We start from the raw sequence: 20227 nt of genomic DNA, 5'->3' as shown, positions 1-20227 counted from the left end.
AAATGAATTTTGATAAAATCGAAGCCAATATCTTTGCTTCGCCTCTAATAAGTAAGATCGTAGAAAATTAGTTTGACAATTGTAACACGTGGGCTGAAAAGTCTCGGACCTAACACATAAGCGAACTTTCAATGGAGTATCTGCCGGATTCGATTTTCACATTACGCGTAGCAGAATTCAAACAAATTTTTTAAACATACTTAGAAATAGGAATAGTTTTTAATCATTGGGACTACACATTGTCTGTTGATTACATGTAAATAAATAAATAAATAAATAAATAAATGGCGCTAGTTTTATTGCAGTCACTTTTTTCAGTTAATATTAAAAGATAGCTGTTAAAATTTGATGATATTCTATTCATTAGTTTGCGATTTATTGTGCTAAGAGTGACGCTACTTTTGTTGTTTTTAGAACAATAGATCAAAAACAAGTTGGTGTTTTAATTTTTCACTGCTTCTTGATGGGAAAAATACCATTCAAGCAAATCAATGGCTTGAAAAGTGCTGTGGAGATTCCGCTCCATCAGAAACAACAATTGATTTTCTGACTGCAAACGAGGTTGTAGAGACACCGATAATGCAAAACGCATAATTCGTAACAACCAAAATCATAAGAAATAATGTAACAAACCGGCAGTTTTGCGTCGATATGTGACAATGGATGAAACATGGATTCATCACTCCAATCCTGAATCAAAACGGTCATCATCGGAGTGGACGGCAACTGATGGACCTCGTCCAAAGCACAACAATCGGCTGGAAAGGTTATGGCATCGCTATTTTAGGATGTGCGTGGTGTAATATTTATCGACTATCTTGAGAAAGGAAATATCATTAACATTTAATATTATATAGTGTTGTTAGAGCATTTGAAGGCTGAAATTGCAAAGAAACGACCGCATAAGGGAGAGAAATTTTTTTTGCCTTTCTCATATAGAAAGGCTATACAATCACTGCACAGTAGTCCGAAACGGGAAATTAGCACTTTTCACTGTTAAATATTAGTTTTTTTGTAGTTGGTGTCTTCACAAGAGTTGTTTATAATTAAATGGAGCTTTTTTGATGAAAAAAGTTACTAGGGTGGTCCTCATTTATATTGAAATCTGAAATCTAACTTTCTTAATTGAACTCAAAAATGATTTTGTTGTACAATACAGTTGAAGGAAATATTATTTTGAGCAATTTTGTTGAAAAAAAAATACCTCTCTAGCTGTTAATTTGATCGAGAGACATCAATTTTCCCGAGTCAATGTAGGGTAACTTATAAAAAATAACTTTTTTGTTCTAACTTTTTTGTAAAACGTTCTACGGAAAAGTTGTATTGAGAAGAGTTGTTGAGCTAATCATTGCGCACAATTTTGCTCAATCAAACTTTTTCATATGAGCTACCAGTAAAAAGTTAGGATTGCTTTTTCATCAAAAACTAGTCAAGCTTCAAATACCAATATTCATTAGATGCCAGATCGATAAAAATGTATCCTATGCGGTTCTTGATAGGTCATAATATAAGTGAAAATTTATAAGGAAATTGGAAGGGTGTTATTTTTTTAACATATTTAAATTAGTTTTAAAAATACCTTAAGAAACTCAAAAACATTACATAGCTCTTAAACGCCTTAATGTATCAACATACTTCCTTCAGCAAAATAATAGTATCAAATTAGTTCTACAAGTGGTCCATACATTGTCCATTCGTGAAATGAAACACACGGAAACTACAGCCGAAAATAGATTGCAGAACAATTTTAATTATTTATTACCAAAATAACTACTTCAATTGAGTTTGAACAACTGAGAATTAGAGATACTGTGTAATATGGTTATTTCGCACTAGTTGGCCATTATAAATCTATGTACAGAAATTGTCATGATCTCGACAACCATTCCAACAAGCTGGTGCAAGTTAGTACAATGCAAATACTTTTATCCACATCGTGCCATTGTACTCATTTTAACAAACTAAAGATTTTCTTGGGTTTCAGAAAGCGCTTTGACTTACAACAAAACTATTTTCGGCTGTAGTTTTTGTGTGTCTCATTTCTCGAATGGATAATGTATGGAACACTTGTAAAACTAAATTGATACTATTATTTTGCTGAAGAAAGTGTGTTGATACATTGAGGTGTTTGAGAGTTATGCAATGTGTTTGAGTTTTTTGAAGTATTTTTAAAACTAATTTAAATAAGTCAAAAAAATAACAGTCTTCCAATTTTCTCTCGAATTTTTAATGATCAAAATTGTGCGCAATGATTAATTCAACAACTCTTCTGAAGACAACATTTCCGTAAAACATTTCACAAAAAACTGAGAACAAAAAAAGTGATTTTTCGGGAACCACCCTACTTTTACTCGGGAAAATTTATGTAACTCGATCAAATGGAAAGCTAAAGAGGTGCTATTTTCAGCAAAGTTGCTCAAAATAAAATTTCCTACAACTTTATTTTACAACAAAATCATTTTTGAGTTCAATTAAGGAAGTTAGATTTCAGATTTCATTCTAAATGAGGTCCACTCTAGTAACTTTTTTCATCAAAAGGAGCGCCATTTGATTACAAACAACTTTTGTGAAGACACCAACTACATAAAACTAATATTTAATAGTGAAAATATTTTTGTCACGCTGATTTCCCGTTTCGGACCAAAGTGCACTGTGAAAACCGACTTTTGAACCGAGGCCCGGAGGGCTATAACATTCGATTCAGCTCGACGAACTGAGCTAATGTCTGTGTGTATGTGTGTGAATGGGTGTGTGTATGTAACAAATAATGTCACTCGATTTTCTCAGAGATGGCTGAACCGATGTTCACAAACTTACATTCAAATGAAAGGTCTTGCGTTCCCATAGATCGAATTGAATTTTATTCCGATTCAACTACCGGTTCTGGAATTAAAGAGTGATATGTACCAAAAAAAATCGTCACTCACTTTTCTCAGAGATGGCGTGACCAATTTTCACGAACTTAGATTTAAACGAAATTTCAAATCCGACTACCGGTTCCGGAATTAGAAGGCAATATGTGCAAATCTATGAGAAAATGCGCATTCAATTTTCTCGGAAATTACTGAACCGATTTTTACAAACTAGGATGCAAATGGAAGGTCTTGAAATTGTTTAAAAAGTCCCCGTTTTCCAGTTCCGGAATTTCAGTGCGGTCAGTAAAAAATTTCAATTTCATGTGTACTCTTTCACAAGCGATGGTGAAACGAGGTGCACATTTTTATAAAATTTACTGGTAAATCCATCTAGTTGGCAGACCTTGTTAGTTGATGGATATGTAAAACCACTTTGGCACTACTAGTATCCGGTTTCTGATTCCAAACGCACCGGTAATAGTGCGTAAAAGCTCTAAAACCGGAACTCACTTCGATTTCTCAGTAACGGTTGAACCGATTTTCACAAATCATAATTTTTTTTTGTTTCGATTATAAAGGTTTTAACCTTAAGGTCATTCGCCTCTTCGGACCAGAAAAATTTTCTGACCCTATGTGCGGGGTTTGGAATCGAACCCAGGCGGGCTGCGTGAAAGGTATCGACTTACCCATCACGCTATACCCGTCCCCCAAATCATAATTCAAAATAAAGCTCTCAGTGTTTTAAGAGACACTATGCAATTTCATTCAGATCCGACTGCCGGTTCCGAAATTATAGGGCGATAAGTATCAAAATTTTCAAACTGTCATACAAGACTATGCAAAATCGGTACGCATCGGCACGTGCTGGTACGGAAGAAGAAGAAAACGCACCCGCCTAGCACACAGTATGCTTTGTTCAATTTTGTATAGCGTGCAGGGTTGCCACATTTAAATCGACATTAACTTGATATAGCTTATTTCAGTTTTCTTCACGATTCTCCTTCGGCAGTGCATTAAAGCAGTTCAAATTGAACTGCCATCCCCGCTGAGCAGTTATATTTGAACCGCTAAGTAGACGCAAAGTTTACACTTTTTATGTAACGACTTTTTGGACATTGCACCGAGCTGCAATATCCTTTCTGATGGTTAGAACGAAAAGTTCAATTTGAAGTTCAACTTGAACTGCTTTAAGAAGTGTGCTATGTTGCTACAAATCGAAAAGGTAATGGTAGTTTTTTTCAAATAAAGTTTTTTTATTTAAAAGAAATTTTATTCAGGCCTATTTGCGTACAAGCTTTACGTGGCCGATTTAGCTGAGTTTTTAGATATTTTTTTTTTTGTATTGGATCTCGTTGTCATCCTTTTTCTAGGGGGAGAGGAGCTTCCATTTACCTCCTGCGAGGATTGAGGGGCAGTTTGTTCGTGGTTCGTCTCGTCATCCATTGCCGTGGTAATGTTGTTGATTTCGTTGCTAGTTGCTGTAGATGCGCCTTGTTGTACATTGTTTGCAGTTGCTAGTTGGTTAGATGGTAAGCCGTTAATTGCAGCTGGTGTACTTTGTTCTATAGGGGATACGTTGGGTGGTTTCGTTGAAGGGGATGCTTCACTGTTGTTGGTGACTGTCACAGGTGTACTGGGGTTGTTTGGGGTTGGTGTGAAGGAAGCACCGTTGTCCTTTGGTATAGTTGTCCCCTTGTCCGGTTTATCACATGGCTTACCGTAGTGAACAGCTTTTTGGCAATATTGACATGTGGCCATCTGATTGTCATAGTTAACAAGTAATTTGCACGGGATTCTTGTATCCTGACCGAATGTCACATAAGAAGGTATAGGCCTCCTCAAGCGCATGCGAAACAAACGTGCGCCTTTTAGAATACCAGGGAAAAACATCTTCCACTTTTCTTTTTCGATAGAGAGAATCTCTCCGTATCGAGGCATGGTTTTGCGAATATAAGGATCGATGACGCTTGAGGGAAGATCATGCACACGCACTTCTATAGCACTATCTTCCATATATACTGGAATGTTGTACTTGATATTTTCATGCTCCACATAGTGCACATTATTATTGTCTTTAGCGAATTGAATTGCATCCTACTCTTTATAGAACTGGATATAAACAACATTATTGGTCTTATTGCATTGAAGTAAATGCACACGTTTAATGTCAAGATACATTTGCTTCTTAAGCAAACCTTCAAGTTCTCGTATCGAAGGTCGAATTTTGAACTGCCTGAAGTCAACAACAATGCGTACCGGCGGTAGCTTTTGTTCGTTTGATTCACTCATTTCGAGATCGTTCTATTGTTCACTACACAATACTGTACTAGGTTTCTTCTGTCCCGAATGTAAGCGGTTTTGGTTTATCGACTGACTTGGATGAGATGTAAAACCAAACTGAAAGAAATGTCTTGATTTTATTCAAGTTTGAAAAAAAATCTTGTCAGAACATAAGTAATATGAGAAAGGCATCATTAGACCATTAGGTGGATTAAAAAATGTTTTCATCAAGACAACGCACAAGTCACAAGTCAATCAAAACAAGGCAAAACTACATGAATTAAACTTCGAATTGCTCCCGAATCCACCGTATTTGGCTCCCAGTGACTACTGGCTGTTCGCAGACCTGGAAAAATGCTCGCCGGTAAGAAATTTCGCACGAATGAAGAGGTTATCACTGAAACTGAGGCCTATTTTGAGGCAACAGATAAATCGTTCTACAAAAGTGGTATTGAAATGTTAGAACGGCCATGGAATGATTGCGTTGTTCTTGATGGAGATTACGTTGATGTATAAAATTACTTTTGGACCAAAAAATCGTGTTCACTTTGTTAGGCCCTGGACTTCTCAGCTCATGTGTTACAATATTGCTATTATAGCGATGCGAGAACTCGAAGCCTTATTACCCTTGAGGGCAATCCATCGAACAGAGGAGGCAGATTTCACTATAACTCAGGTTTCCCATATAAGGTGACTAGTGGAACTGAGATGAATGGGCGTACCGTTATCCTGTGCAATTTTCAAATCACACGTAAAATTCTGTTTTATATAAATGTTCTTTACAACAGCCGATTCGAACTGTTGTATGCAGAGTATATTTTTAAAATTTTTATTCGAGACTGTTTTCGGAACAACGGACTAGAAATTGACCCCGAATAAAAATACGGCCACAGTCTCTGTAAACGGTAATCGAACTCAGTGCTATGGTATCATACAATTGGTAACTGAAGGTACGTCCTATTTATGTGTAATCTGAAAAACTCCACCTGCAGGTTCCATTATATAATTATCACAACTTCGAATGGAACAGACCCATGGTGTACAGCTGTGTAATTTCTAATATGTTTCAATGCGCTGGGACTGTATCCCGAAGTGTTGGTGTCTTTTGTACTAAAGCTTTCGCCAGCCTTGAACTTTGAATACGGCGCAATGCTTCCGTTTCTCATTTACTACTGGAATCTTGCACAGCAAAGAACTTTTGAAATGAGGATACAAAAGTACGAAACTACAGCCGTTTGCTTCACACAGCAGCTATCGTCGACTACGTGCTGTCTTGCTTCATAACTCATTCGCATTGAGCGAATGCTGATTCAGAAGAACTGCGGTGACACAGTTTCGTAAGAGTAGCTTGATTACGTAATTGCATGTGGGTACAAGGCAACTCACAGCTGACGAAACACCCACAAGTGATGCAAAATCCCGAATACTTTTGTGCCAGTTGTGCTGCTGGACGTTCGTTCATTCCAAAAGGGAAACAGACCGGTAGTTTTGGGACTGTTTTCTCCACTATTTCCCACTACCAGTTTGTGGTGAGGAAGATATCTGGACTCTTTTCAAGTTTGGTACCCCCTTCTTCAAAGATACTTGTATAACATTTTTTTTTTTTGAAATTAATGAATGAATATATTTTCCAGTGACAACTAACTGTTGTCTTGTATGTCTGTCAGGAACGAAAGAAAATGAATTATTTCTTTGAATTTGAGATTTTTCCATGAAGTACTGAATTATACGTTTCGACAACCCGTTTTTTTGGGTCACCTTCGTGACGAATGATAGTTCAAGTTTTACACTTTTTGCTTAATAGAACGACTTTTTTACTATAGGAGAATGAAGAACTGCTTAGTATTTTATGTTAGTTCATTACACTAATTGCGTGAATCTTTCGTTTAGAAAAAAAAAACAGATTTTTTACATAATTTGGTTATGTAACTCATTGATTTACAAATATATGGTAAGAGTGAGCTCTAGATCTTGTCAGTAGTCTCCTCTCTTATTGTATAAACATGATTTAAGGAAAAAATATTTAATGTTACAAGATTTGTGTCGGTACACTAACTATTAGAGAAAATTTCCTAAATAACGGAAAATAAACTATTTAATATTACTAAACTAGAATATACACATCTCAACGACTGAAAAGAACATTACTAATTGAATGCTGATAGCAAACCAAAGAAAACGAAGAGCTTCCTTCGGCTTCAGGTTTCAGAGACACCGGAAGTAGTAGTCAAAGGATTTCACACAGATTTTCTCAAAATTGACTAAACCGATTTCACAAACCATTAATCTTAAAAAGTTTCTTAATTTATTAGTAACTGGCTGAATTACCCGTCGTTGTAGAGGAGCAGACTGAGGCATGAACCTTGCGGGAGACCCATGTAACTAATTCTGAATGTTGCCAAACCGCTATGTGAAAAATACATGCATTTCTCTGACAAAAGGTGGTATAAACAATTATTGATAATCGCTGGAAGTCCATGTTGACGGAGCTTGTCTGAAAGAACATCAATGGAAACTGAATCAAATGCTCCTTTAATGTCTAAAAATACAGATGACATTTGTTGTTTTTTAACGAAGGCAATTTGGATGTCACACGAAAGTAATGCAAGGCATTACTCATTCGTCCTTTTATTTCTACGGAAACCAAATTGAGTATCTGACAACAAACCGTTCGTCTCGATCCAAGTGTAGAGACGTCGAAGAATAATTTTTTCTAGCACTTTTTTGATGCAGGACAACATCACAATGGGTTTTATATGAATTGTGATTGGAAGCTGGTTTCCCCGGCTTTTGAATGGCGATAACTTTCACTTGCCTCCAGTCAGGTGAGACAATATTTTGCTCAAGAAACTTGTTGAACAATTCCAACAAACGTCTTTTTATAAGGTCGGGCAAATTCTTCACCAAGTTGAATTTAATTCTGTTCAACCCAGGAGCGTTATTGTTACAAGACATGAGTGCTATGGAAAATTCCATTATTGAAAAGGGGCTATCAATGGAACCATTATTTGGAGAAGACTCCCGAAAAATAATGCTATACGTTGGAACAGAATCTGAACAAACTTTCCTCGCAAAGTCAAATATCCATCGGTTCGAGTATTCCTCACTCTCATTTCCTACGTTACGATTCCTCATTCGTCTGGCCGTATTCCAAAGACTGCTCATTAAGGTTTCACTTGACAAGCCTTCGACAAAATGTCTCCAATAGCTGCATTTCTTGGCCCGAAGTATGCTCTTGTACTTCGTTTCTAAAGTCAAGAATTTTTCAAAATTCTGAGGAGTTCCTCCTCCTCGTTTTTAAAACGTCTTGAAAGCATTTTGTTTCGCGTGTTTAGCATCTGAGCACTCTTTGTCCCACCAATGGTTTGGGGGCCTTCTGTTAGACGATGGACCAAGAAATCGTTAGGTTTGGGCTTGTTCTGCGGCCGCCAGAATCGAACAAACGAGGAAGTCATATTCTTTAAGTGGGAGGAACTCTTCCATTGAAGTTAGGACACTTGAAATATTACTTTGGAATTTCATCCAGTCAATATTTTTCGTCAAACCATATGGAATATTAACTGAATTAGCAATGCCTTTGTTACTGCTGTTTGAGATGATGATTGATAAATGATCACTACCGTGTGAATCAGGAAATACTTTCCAGGTGCAATCTAGTCGAATTGAAGTCGAGCAAAGAGATAAATCCAATGCACTTGGACGTGCAGGAGGTCTTGCGATCCGTGTCATGCTACCCATATTTAATACCGTCATGCTAAAATTGTCGCAAATATTATATATTAAAGATGATCTGCTATCATTGTAAACGGAACCCCACATAATCTCCTAAAATCAAACGTGGAGCAGCAAGAGCGTCGACAATTTCATTAAGCTGTCGCTGTCCAACTGGAGCTCTTGGAGGAATATATACCGAAGCAATGCAAACGTACTTTCCTTTAATGTTTATTTGGCACACGGAACGACCGAAATTAGCTCTGCGCCTAATTCGTATTACTGTTTTTGAATTAGTTGATTCTAACAACAAAATTTCCAAAATAACTATAAAATTAGTTAAAATGTAGAATTTACTGTGCTGAAAAAAACTCTTATTTTTAGAGAATGTGTTTAGTTGGCGAATATTCTGGACACAAACCAGCAATATTTCAATCCAACACGAAATTCTCATTGACAACTAATTTCGTTATTAAAATCAGAAACTTTGATTCTATTTATCTATCACCGTCATTACTGAAGGACAGCAGTGTCAAAGCAAAACAATCCATTAAAAAGCTAAAAGGGACAGTCTTGTTGAAACTGCTCGCAAATTGTTTAGATGTTTTTCGCATGTGTTACGTAAACTGTTAGTGGAAAGTGTATTTATTCAGAATTTGTGCGCACTTGAAGCGATTGTGCGTAATAATGTTTTTACGCGGAACAGTGATGTGAATTTCGACTGTTTCACTCTAATTGTGATGAAGGTTTTTTGTATCTTCAAACCTTCCGAGCTGCGCCGTCCGGTGTACTATTTGTATTCGGTTTTTGTTTTCCGAGTGCTCAAAGTTTTCAGTGAGAATGAAGAAACAGTGATTTAGAAGAAAAAAAATTCAAAAAGATGTTTACGTTTCGTTTATGTCTTTTTCTCCAACACAACATCGTATTTATACCTGCCAATATAGAAAAGACAACCGCGTCTGAATTTTTTTCGGCAGTAGTGTGCCATCTAGTGGCTAGTAGTCATTAAGGTGTTACCGTTTCGGTGACAGGGCGCCATATAGCTGCAGATTGCAGAAGCCAATTCAACCATTCATATTGGTTGAAAACAACATTATATTTCTTTAATTCAACTAAAAAATTAGTTGACTGGATATGAAGTGTGCCTTAGCTAAGAAATGACAGTACGTTTAATTTGTGAGTTCAACTAAAAAAAATAGTCATTTCAACAAATATTTTATTATTATTAAGGGAATGAGAATAAAAAATCTAAATCAGCAAAAGTAAGATTTTTTTAGTTGTCTCAAAAAATAACTAACTAAAATCAGCAAATCAACTAAATTTTTCGCGAAAATGCTGATTTCGGTCGTTCCGTGCAAGAAACAACTTCTATACTAGAAGTCGATGGAATGTTTAATCTATAAAAAGAATAACATTTACTAATTCCTAAAAGCACTCCGCCATACGGAGAGTCTATCGAGACGTATAATGTTAAAGTCATTCAAATTTAAGGCTATGATTGATGTAAGCCATTTTTCGCACAAAGCAAATACATCACATTTATGACTATGCAACAAAACTTTAAATGAATCAAGTTTTGGCATGATGCTTCAACAATTCCACTGCAGGACAGTGATTGAATCATTTGCGGCGGATGATAAATTATCCACCAATTGATACAAAACCTGAAAGACCTGCCATTGAGCTGATAACTGTTTCAAAAAAGTAATTTTAGGTGTCGTTTTTTGGTATTTTGTGGTTTAGTAATCTCCTCTTAACAGACAAACGAGATATCTTCACTATTTCCGTCAGAGTCAGATTCCTCTGGTTCCGCAAAATTTGAAAACCCGTTTTCGGTTTCCAAAGGTGGGACATCAATAATCGTTTTAAGCATTTCTGCATATGTGCGCTTAGGCCGTGCTCTAAAAGAAAGCTTCATTTTGTCTTTACGCAATTTAAATGCAGCGCATACTGAAAGATCTCCATGAGGAGTCTCCCCACAATAAACACATTTTTCAATATCTTTATCGCAAAGATTATCCTTATGAGGCCCTTGACATTTTATACATTTAGATTTATTACTACAGTAAGTAGCTGTATGTCCGAATTTTTTACAGTTCGTGCAATTCATAACATGCGGTACGAAAAGCCGAACAGGAAGACGAATTTTATCGATATAGACGTGGCTAGGCAACGCAGATCCGGCAAATGTTACGCGAAACGAATCTGAGGGACGATAAGACTTTTTTTCATCGACAATAGATGCTGAGTACAATTGCTTGCACTCGAGTATCTTAACTCCCTCAAGCATAGAGTTTTTAAAACGACCAACTCCATTTTTAAGTAAATCATCGGCAGTCAGACTTGCTTCAGTCACAACACAGTCAATTTCCACCTCCTTCGATGGAATGTAAACTTTATATTCAACAGCAAATAATTTACAGGTTACAATATTGTTTGCCTGTTTCAAATCGTCAACAACTCGAATTTTATCTCTATTAACTTTAGAGATTTCTTCAACTTTTGCAAAAAGTGATGTCAATTCCTTTGTAATTTGCATCAAATTTAATACCTTTTCTTTTTTTCGAAAATAGACTATCCATGGCCCAGTGGTACCCTCTGGATAATGTTTAGCCCCTGGAGTATTTAAGATCTTACTAGTAACCGGAATCGGATTCGGATGATCTTCCATGAGATCATCCATTACATTAACTGTTTTTTTTTTGTAAATTAATAATATCAAAATGAAAACTTATGTATAGTAAAGTTTCAGTTATAAGAGAAATAAAAAAATAAATTAAATTAAATCTACCTTGTTGCTGTTGTCTCTGTTCCTCTATCGTAAAGAACGACGTGAAGCTCATCCAACGATTTGCAATTGACAGTCTTTTGGTATAGTCTTCTGCTATCTCAGTTGCTCTGCCGTCGTTGTGGTCACCACTGAACTTGGTGTGCTACCTGTGCCTGACCCCAGGTACAGTGCTATTGCTCTTGGTGGCGAACAAATGTGATGCTTGCAGTGTAGCACCTCACGATATATATCGTCTCTTTCGATCCTACGCAGCGTACAATTTCTGGTACCTGGTAGATCAGCACTGGGTTGCTTTAGCACCTCTGTTCCTTTGCACCCATTCGTCTTCGCACCTTTATGTGATGGCACCTCTGTGACTCGTCACTTCTATGCGCTCGCACCTCTGTGTCTCTACACCTCTGTGCGTATGAACGGGATGGCCTTCGTTGCTAGCTTTCCAGTCGGGAAACGCCCCGAATACTGCCTTGGCTATTAGCACCAGCAGTTTTAATTACCTGTAGCCGTTAACTCACGAGCAGTATAATCGAAACACAATCTCTTCGCTCGAATGGTTTTTACTGAATGAGAGTTATTGTTCTATCGAAAATAATATATAACATACATTGTTGACATACGTCCTATCACTTTATTCGTATCTGAATTGAAGAATAAGAGCACACATACAGTAAATTGTGTGATGCTTCCGATCCAACAGGGAGTAAGCTCTCCTAAGTCGAGAGCCAGAAATCTTTAATTATCAGCGAATTTGAATAATATTTTGTATTTAACGACGAACTGAGCAAATGTTTGTGTATGTATGTGTGTGTGACAAATATTGTCGCTCATTTTTCTCGGAGATGGCTGAACCGATTTTCACAAACTTAGATTCAAATAAAAGGTCTTAAGATACCATAAGAATATTCCAATTTTCATTCGGCTTAAACCCCTGCTTCTGGGGGTAGGGTGTAAAAATGACAGATCCAAGAGTTTTTTTTTATAAGCTACCTCTTAATATTTGCTAGTTAATTTCCTAAGTTTGCCGACCATGATAATCCCATAAAAGATCTGCTGAATTTTATCCGACTACCGGTACATTTTTTTTTTCCAAAATTTCAATCTTCATAGAGAATCGTCAATGAATTTGTAGTTCATATTAGTGTATGGTTGAATGAACCGAATGTCACTATTCCGATATCCAGTTTTTTGTTGCGGAAGTACCAACAATAGTAATTAAATGTAATAAAATGTGAGCTCACTTTCTCACAACTTAAATTCAAATGTAGTATATCAATGTAGTAGTGTTATGCAAAAGAAATCTTCAAAACTATTTTCTAAACTTTTTTAAATTATAGTATTTCGGGGAATTTATGCTGTAATATACAGGAGAAAATTAAAATAAGAAAGAAATCGTTACATCACTAGGTGGATTTAAACCGGGTTTTTTCATATAATCGGAAATATGGTCAGCAATCTATGAAAAAAATTTCAGTCATATGATATAACCCAAAATTAAAGTTTTCTGAAATGTTTGTCAGTGCCAATATAATGCCTGAGTTGAACGAACCATCGCACAAAGCGTATAGTGCAAAACCGACACATAGAGATACGGAATATTTTCATATGATTGAGGGCAGTAGACTTACGTCATGTTTTGTTCGCTAATAAAACAGACACTAACAGTTTGGCTGAAAAGTTCGTATCGTTCAATAGAAACACACATTTTTTTGCCAAAATTCGTTTTTATTATTCAACATAATTGCCATCAGAGGCGATATAGCGATTATAGCGATCTTCCAACTTTTCGATACCATTTTTGTAGTACGATTTGTCCTTTCCCTCAAAATAGGCCTCAGTTTCATCGATTACCTCTTCATTGCTTCTAAATTTTTTTACCAGCGAGCATTCTCTTAAGGTTTGAGAACAGGAAAAAGTCACTGGGGGCCAAATCTGGAGAATACGGTGGATGAGGGAGCAATTCGAAGCCCAATTCGTTCAATTTCAGCACGGTTTTTATCGACTTGTGACACGGTGCATTGTCTTGATGAAACAAAACTTTTTTCTTCTTCAAATGAGGCCGTTTTTTTGAAATTTCGTCCTTCAAACGCTCTAATAATGCTATATAATAGTCACTGTTGATGGTTTTTCCCTTTTCAAGGTAGTCGATGAAAATTATACCATGCGAATCCAAAAATACAGACGCCATAACCTTACCGGCCGATTGTTGAGTCTTTCCACGCTTTGGGTTCGGTTCATCGCGTGCAGTCCACTCAGCTGACTGTCGATTGGACTCCGGAGTGAAGTGATGGAGCCATGTTTCGTCCATTGTTATATATCAACGAAAAAAATCGGTTTTATTCCGATATAACAGCTCCAAACACTGCTCAGAATCATCAATTCGTTGTTGTTTTTGATCGATTGTGAGCTCACGCGGCACCCATTTTGCACAAAGCTTTCTCATATCCAAATTTTCGTGAATATTATGTCCAACACGTTCCTTTGATATCTTTAGGGTGTCAGCTATCTCGATCAACTTCACTTTACGGTCATTGAAAATCATTTTGTGGATTTTTTCACGTTTTCATCGGTAACAGCCTCTTTTGGACGTCCACTGCGTTCATCGTCTTCGGTGCTCATATGACCAGTACAAAATTTTGCAAACCACTTACGAATTGTTGCTTCGCCCGGTGCAGAGTCTGGATAACACTCATCAAGCCATTTTTTGGTATCGGCGGCACTTTTTTTCATCAAAAAGTAGTGTTTCATCAACACACGAAATACCTTTTTTCCATTTTTTTCACAATAACAAAAGTAGCTTCACTCAAAATGCAATATCTCACAAACTAATAATCAGACAGCTGTCAAATTTATACACGTATCTTTTGAAGGTTGGTACTAACTGAAAATGGTATGGATTTAATTCTAGTGGCGCCCTCTCATAGAAACGATACGAACTTTTCAGCCGATCTGTTAACTATGCATGGCTATAAACTATAAGTATTTTTATTTGACTAATGTAACAATACCTCATTAAACTGATTTCAACTATGCATCACTTTATAAAAGAACAAAATAATATTCAAACAAGATCTTTTTTTATAGAATTACAACTCGTTACTGGTTCACTGGAAATATTTAGTTTGTGAAGTGCATATCATATCAGTATACAAGAAAAAATACTTTACCATTCATCATGAATTTTTGAAGGAATAGATACTTTTTGTCCGCGCTTGGGGAGTGGTTATTAATCATTTATATTTTAGAATTCATTGAATCTGAGATGTCGGCTTTCGGTTTGTGAGTGTTCTTTCAAATCGCGTCAATCAATTTGTGTTTTCGAGATAGGTTTGACAAATAAGTTATTGAAATTAATGTCATATTAATTATTAATCTGAATTCGGAGATCCTAGATAACTAAAAACGATTTTATGTTAATTTTCAAATTTATGAAGCAATTTAAACATCTCGTGTGTTCCGTTGTGTTGTAATTGTACCGTTAAAAAGTTGTCAAAATTCACAGAATCAATCAACTAGTATGTGCGATTATCGATATTCGGATGTGTGGACGCAAGTCAGTTTTATTCGTATTCACGTCATCCAGTTCTGTCTCTGACATTACCTAACCACTTTTTTTGTTGCTAGACGAGGTATATATTCAAGTTGACTAAAAGCTGACTCAGTCAATCCTAGAGTTGTTAGATTTATCTATGTGATATCTTATTTCTTCATGACATTGAATGGTCGGAAATTTACAAACTTGTTACAATAGTATTTTAATCATAGAATCTGCACCATTTAAACCGACTAGTAGAGTACCGATATTAGGATTAATCTGGAATTTTATTTATATCTTTTCGCCTTGCAGTGTAGCTAAACCGTTGTAATGCCAAGAAGATTACGGCAGTGTGATTAATATCGTTTCTCTTGGACCAGTTATAAATCGCTTTGTTGAGTATCAACATATGCCGGATAATAGCTAACTCGAAGACATCCGTGTGCAATGATTTGCACCGCTCAATAACATTAGTCATAGAGTTTACACGAAGATATGTGGAAAACCGTTTACCAGACACCACAAACGCAAACATATGAGTAATGATCCGAATATCCCAGTATTTTTATTTGTCGAAACCGCAACACATAATCATCTGGCAGTCTGACTGCGGTTCACAGATAGACCAAACAAAAATATGCAATAAACAGAGAAACATTGCTTTTAATTAACACTCCCACGAGAACGCCTCCGGTGCTGTTTATTAATTTCCTCTTTCATGGTGCATGGGGCTATACGTGAAACTGCCTGAAGTTGTCTAGTATGAAAACATTGACGAATTTACATTTAAATTACTACCGTTTTCTACTAAACGAAAATGATATCTGGACTCAGTATCTGAGAATGAAACATACTTTGCTATTTATCTAAACTCACTCACCTATATCTGAGTGAAAGAAGAATAAAATTTACTCCATGGTTCCAAAAATGAATGGTAAAAAGTTTATTCCAGTAGACACTCTCTGTATTTTGAAACGACCTGTATCGACAGTCTTCAAAGTACAAACAGAAAATAAACGTCGAAACTTATTCAACTAAGCAAACAATTCTAAGTCATTTTTCCCGAATGAAATCAGTCGAGGCAGCCTTTGGGAATTTGGTCCCACCTAAGTCGTCATACGCTTGCTCCCTTCGTGAACGATTTAGCTCTGCTTGGTGTTGCTCCCGTTTTCCAGGTTTGTTGACGTGAACTATTTCATGACACAGAATCAATAGACAAACAACATTCACTTTTAGGTTAAGCAAAGCCCGGCTGCGAAAGTATTTTTCCTTCTCCTTTTTCTATTTTTCTTTTCACACCATTCCACGGTGAAAGTTTGTTCGTTTTCTAGACACCTTGTCACTAAATGAAACCGAGCTTCTTTTTTATCGTTTCATGCCTTCAGAAGTATTTGAGAACCAAAAAAACTTCTTGAAGAAGAAGCAGAAATAGCATGTATTTCTAATCGGAGCTAAAATCTAGTACACGTAAATTGGATATTTTTTCAATGAGATAGAAAACTAGATCAAGGTCTACTCTAAGAGGGAAGGAGCAATCTCCAATGAATTTTCCGTCAGGTTTGAGAACAAACACGTTCGGATTATGATCAACGGCACATCGAGGAATCTTTCGATGCGCATATGCTACCTCAAGGCAAATAGCTGCTAAGACGATGAAACCCGGCGCGAAAGATAAACATTCCGTTCCAAACCACATTGCTACATTTCCAGAAACAAACTTCCATACATCTTAATAGCAATAAACACGTCTACTACCGACTGGCACGATTGCTGTTATTTTGCCTTTTTTTTACTCCGATTTGACCCCTCAATAAATCTGCGTGCACTTTTTTAATAATTCAACTGAACATCGTTCCAAAGTTGCTCCAAATCGTATGAACAATGAAAGTGTTTTTTTCCAATTGACGTACATTCGAAGCGCAACGCGATTTATTTGTTTTGCTTGGAGGGAAAATTTCTCCGGAAATCACATGTTTGTTGTTCGCAGTGGAAGATACACAGTCCACCGTCTAGATCTGTAGAAATCAATCAAAATAAAACGGAAATGGCAACTCAAAGACCGTATTGCTTGCATAAACAACCGGGTGAAGATGATGTGCCATGTCAACCCTAAATGCGATTGAACCGAACAGTTTATTTCAATTTAGGGATGCACTATGTTTGCTTTTCTGACATGCTAATGAAATTTGTTCAGTTTAATTCCGAATCATTATTTGCGTATCTCTATAAAAGGGATGTAGAATTTCTGGAAAGCTCGACAAGATCGGAAAATATTACCATGGGATCATTGATCAAGTTCGAATAGCAACACTTCTGGATTATGAGGCAAAATCGTAAATGTGCTGAATCCTACAAACCACATTATTTCTATCAGCCGAATTATCTCGAAGAAGGTTGAACCAATTGTGATATCTTCCAACAATAAGCTAACGCGTAGATCAATAAGTCCCGTGATTGTTACAAGGATCGTGTTGTAAACGAAAATTAAAACGGCATCGGTTAAAAAATCGTTTCAGATTGCCTTTTTTTTCAGATTGACAAGAAGTAGATCGAGAGTTTTAAATTCGGGGTTGTGTTATTTGTAATGATCGGGATTCTGTTATTTTTAATGTTGCAACCTACTTAACGAAAAATATTTGTAGTCGTTTTGCCCTGAAGATGAAGAACTAAACCTTCGAAACGTTGGCCGTTAACGTGAAACAAGTATTTCAAAAGCAACACAAGGAGCCTGTACAACATCACCGTTCTCTGTGAGTTCTGGAGTACCTCAAGGAAGTCACTTAGGACCATATATATTTTTACTCTACCTAAATGAACTGTAAATCTTATTGAAATGTTTCAAACTATCATTTGCGAATGACTTCAAACTCTACCATCTGATCAAAGAACAAGAAGATGCACACATTTTGCAAGCTCAATTGAATACATTTGTGGAATGGTGTCACTCCAACAAGATGGTATTCAATGCCTCTAAATGCTCCGTTTTCCATTTTCCCGCAGGCACTCAGTAATAAGATATGACTACAATCTTTCGCAAAATGTTCTTAAGCGTTAATCGTTCGTGAAGGACTTATGAAGTATTCTTGATGATATACTGTATTTTAAGAATCACATTGACTACGTGTTTCCGAAGGCATCAAAACTCTTAGACTTCATATGTCGAATTACCAAAAAAATCGTTAACATACACTGCTTGAAAACTCTTTATTGTGCATCATCGCTTGAATGCGGCTGTCGTTTGGTCACCTCACTATCAAACTGATATTGATCGTATTGAAGCAGTTCAACGCAAATTCATTAGGTTTGCTCTCCTAAATCTACCATGGAGAGACCCATTAAACCTTCCAAGTTATAATGATCGTTGCCGACTGATCGAATTGGATCCGCTGTGTATTCGTAGAAACGTCTACTAGGCTGTTTTCATCGCTGATTTAATACAATCACAACATATTCGCAATCTTCGTTCACATCCATTTTTAAGAATCCCTCGTGCTAGAACTGACTACGGATATAATGAACCGTTTCTCAGTATGTGTCCCCGATCAACAGAGCATAACAGGATTCTATTAAAATTATATGTGATCTTAATATTTATATCTCATTATGTTATAAATATGATTCCAAATCAGAAGCAAACATTCAGATTTTATTAAGATTATAGCAAGTCCAGATATTATATTAAGGGCCGTTACATTTTCTGTAAAACTATACTAGAGAATTGAAAAAAAGAGTTCAAACACTTTTGTCGATCATGTTTTTGACTTTCAACCCGAAAAATGCTAAGCAGTACCAAGCATTTTGTCCAATTTCACATACCTGGAGTTGCTTTTGAAAACAATAATTTGATATTTGATTATTGTTTTCAATTCCTACTTAAATTGTGTAAAGTTTTGTATTCAAATATTAATTTTAAATTGAAAATAATTCAAAAGTGACGCTGCAATAAACGAAAAACAATATCTAAACTGGGCTCAAAACCAAAATCTAAACTCAGCTCAATACTTTTTCAATTTGTAGGTCTATTAGTTGCAGATTGGAAATAGTGACTTTAGTTCTACCGGACCCCGGATGTACTGGAAATAGAGAAAAAAAAAACTTTAAAAATTCGCATCGATTTATGTTTAGTTCTTGCTGTACTTTATAAAGGGTGATTTTTTAAGAGCTTGAGAACTTTTTTAAACAATAAAACGCATAAAATTTGCAAAATCTCATCGGTTCTTTATTTTAAACGTTAGATTGGTACATGACATTTACTTTTTGAAGATAATTTCATTTAAATGTTGACCGCGGCTGCGTCTTAGGTGGTCCATTCGGGAAATCCGCTTTTTTATCGACAAATTTTGTTCAGCGATGAGGCTCATTTCTAGTTGAATGGCTACGTAAATAAGCAAAATTGCCGCATTTGGAGTGAAGAGCAACCAGAAGCCGTTCAAGAACTGCCCATGCATCCCGAAAAATGCACTGTTTGGTGTGGTTTGTACGCTGCTGGAATCATTGGACCGTATTTTTTCAAAGATGCTGTTGGACGCAACGTTACAGTGAATGGCGATCGCTATCGTTCGATGCTAACAAACTTTTTGTTGCCAAAAATGGAAGAACTGAACTTGGTAGACATGTGGTTTCAACAAGATGGCGCTACATGCCACACAGCTCGCGATTCTATGGCCATTTTGAGGGAAAACTTCGGAGAACAATTCATCTCAAGAAATGGACCGGTAAGTTGGCCACCAAGATCATGCGATTTGACGCCTTTAGACTATTTTTTGTGGGGCTACGTCAAGTCTAAAGTCTACAGAAATAAGCCAGTAACTATTCCAGCTTTGGAAGACAACATTTCCGAAGAAATTCGGGCTATTCCGGCCGAAATGCTCGAAAAAGTTTCCCAAAATTGGACTTTCCGAATGGACCACCTAAGACGCAGCCGCGGTCAACATTTAAATGAAATTATCTTCAAAAAGTAAATGTCATGTACCAATCTAACGTTTAAAATAAAGAACCGATGAGATTTTGCAAATTTTATGCGTTTTATTGTTTAAAAAAGTTCTCAAGCTCTAAAAAAAT

The sequence above is a fragment of the Malaya genurostris genome, chromosome 3 (assembly GCF_030247185.1).
Source record: "Malaya genurostris strain Urasoe2022 chromosome 3, Malgen_1.1, whole genome shotgun sequence".
NCBI lineage: Eukaryota > Metazoa > Arthropoda > Insecta > Diptera > Culicidae > Malaya > Malaya genurostris.
This window is presented reverse-complemented; position numbering follows the sequence as displayed.